Raw genomic sequence first — 2,940 nt, forward strand, 5'->3', positions numbered from 1 at the left:
CTGGGTACGGAGGATTTTGAAAGTGGTATTTGAGGCTGCGAAAAGGTCACAGACTACTTGTTGCTTTGTGGTGGGCGGGTTAGTCAGAATGTCTGTTGCTTAGCAATGTTTCCTGGCAGGTGGGCTGCAAGTAAAGGTAAGCTTCCCTCACAAAACCAAACTCCACAGCTGAAAGGGATATTAGCTAATTCATCAGATTTGTAAGAAACTGGTAACTGGCAGCTCGAGTACTTTGGCATTCCCCGTGGCAAAGCCATGCAGGATTGGTGGGTTCCATAGCAGTTTCTCCTTTGCAAGGTGGTGTCTTCTTGCTTCATTGCTGGGATTTTGGAAAGAGGCATGTATGGTATTTATTTCCTGCTCTGTTGAAAAGTGAGCACCCTGATCAGATCATAAAATGAGATGACTCAGAAAAATGATTTCCCTTCCTCTTTAAGTCTTAGGAGTAAAAGGGCCTAGTGGTGTAGGAATGCAGAAAGGCTGTGTGGAATTATTCAGGCCAGGTGGTCAGCGTGTGGGCACCAAGCTACAGGACTCTGGAAGGAAAGCGATGAAAGTTCTAAGGAGAGAAATGCTCCTTTTCGTTGCAGAAACTCAGGAATGAACAATCCCATGCTTATCTGACTTTCCTTGGGCCTACCGTTCATTTGCTCCGTGTGCATTAAATTTATCATTACTGGCGTAGCTGGAAAATAGAGGTCAAATTTCATTTTGGCCTGCAACATGATAAAAATGATCTGCAAAAGGTAGATGACAGGTTATTTTATGCCCTGGAAAATAGCAAAGGTCAGATAGTGGCTCTTCTGGGTCCTCCTTTTTTCTTCTTGGATGGCTGATACTAACTTTCCTTAGTATCATAAATGCACATCCTGATTTGTTGGAAGGGTAGTCAAGGTTTAAAACAAGAACGATCTATTATTTCTCAGTAGCATTTTCAATCAGGACAGGTTGACTAGGCACCTTTCGCTGTGCGAGTTCTTTACGGAATCACTGACAAGTCATAAAAATATCCAGAGCACAGGCGTGACATTCAAACACACTGTCTCTTCTGCTTATAGTTCATTGACTCCCAGAAGTCATCTATTTATAGCAATTAATGATTTCTAAGCAATTAGATCCTCCTGTTTCAACAACTATCATGTTGTAGGATAAGTCCTTCCCCACAGAAATGCATGTGGCAGGCAGTTTCAGATACGGGAACCGAGGCCGAAGTTGGGGTGCACGAGGCAGGGGAAGAAATCTTTTCCTCTAGTACATGAGGTGGGTAGAGTTCATATCACATAAGGACTATCAGGAATTGTCTCCACATCAAAGGATTTTTCAACTTAGGAAGAGCTTACCTTCCACCTTGCCTTGCCCTCAAGAATGAGAGTGACTGCACCTGCCTGTCACGTTTCCAGGGGACAGTCTGGCTACTGCATTGCAGGCTTCTCCACTGGAGGTCCTTCATGAGTCAGTACTACTTTTGCTTTGCTTTGCTTTGTAAAGATCATCGCAAGGGCTTATCTTGGGTAATTGTTATTACTACCATCTGCATTATGGTATAATTACCTTTTCCGAAATGCTATATCTCTTTAGCTGATGTTTAAAGATAAGTAATAGGCAAATAATTGCAAAGCCTTTGAATACAGAGCAGGAGCTCTGCAAAAAAAAAAAAAAAAGGTGGGCTCTGTTGAGAGCATGTGTTTCTCTCTCCTGTTTTTATTTTTCCCTCTTTCTTTGGGAGTGGTAGAGGACCACTGGTTTTCTTCTCTAGCTCTGCCTTTGTTTTTACTAACTCAGTGTTGTCGAATTTACCCTTATCCATATCTGATATCCATTCTACACAGCCAGCAGGATGTGAAGTGTGGCATTCAAGAAAGCCAACTTTTATTGGTCAGAAATCATGGCAGGTAAATTCCCTCTATTCCTGAGGACCAAGGGTGAGAAGGCAGATGAGATGGATTAGAGAAAAACCCATGGCCTCATTCGGATCAGACAGCAAGATCTGCTGTCATCTCATCCTGACTCTCCAATTTGGGAATACGGAGTTGGTTGGAACTGCTTTATTTGTGGCCCTTGATGCACTGAGCTTTGGGCTACAGTTTGGTGATGAAAACTTGAGCGTATATCTCTTCACTAGCTTGATCAATCAGCAGAACCTTAGCTACGTGGGGACCTGGTGCTTTTCCTGTAAATCTGAGAATATCTAAGACACAAAACTATGGACAGTGAGGCATAAAAATGAGGAGAATGAGGAAAATGAAGAAAATAGGGGAGAAAAATATGGATTCATTGATAATGAAGAGGAAAAACATTAAAATATATGATGGTTTGTGTAAAGAACAGTATTGAATTTACAGTTTTAAAATTGCTATTTTAAAAATCTTGTTTTTCTGGAAATTTATATAATTAAGCAAATCTGCCTCAGATATCTACCTTCCTAGATTCTTAAACAGGGAAGGCAGATGAATTACCTTGAGCCATGTGGACTCAGGAGTAGGTACACCATATGCCCACAACACTTGCGGTAGGTTCTAACTTATAAAATGCCGTAAGTTCCCAAACTTATTTTTGCAGTGAAAGCTTATGGCAGATGTGATCATTATTATTAAGATACTTAAAAACTGTAACCATTTGAGAGTTACTTTGTGCCACCACCTATACTAAGCTTTCATTAGCATTATCTAATTTAATCTACACAACAGCCCTATGAGTAAATTTATTATCCTTTCAATTTTATACATGAAGAAACTAAGCCTTAGGAAGTTTAAATATCTTGATTAAAATCATATTAGTTACCAGAGCTGGATCTGAATCCAGACCTATTTAACCCAGGTCTAAGAGTCTGTGTTATTTATTACTCACATGCAACATAGATACTCTACTCATCTAGCAGAGTAGATTAGATACCTATGTTTACATCCACAAATATATCTATATCTATAAAGATATGGATAT

At 40.1% G+C, this 2,940-nt stretch overlaps 1 protein-coding gene across 2 annotated transcripts in view; it reads left to right on the plus strand.

Annotated features, from left to right (window-relative positions):
- The window catches only part of PPARGC1A (PPARG coactivator 1 alpha), a 598,261-nt gene that overhangs the window by 223,083 nt on the left and 372,238 nt on the right, over window positions 1-2,940 (plus strand). The window lies entirely within an intron of this gene.

This window comes from Pteropus alecto, unplaced genomic scaffold (assembly GCF_000325575.1).
Source record: "Pteropus alecto unplaced genomic scaffold, ASM32557v1 scaffold5, whole genome shotgun sequence".
Taxonomy (NCBI): Eukaryota; Metazoa; Chordata; class Mammalia; order Chiroptera; family Pteropodidae; genus Pteropus; species Pteropus alecto.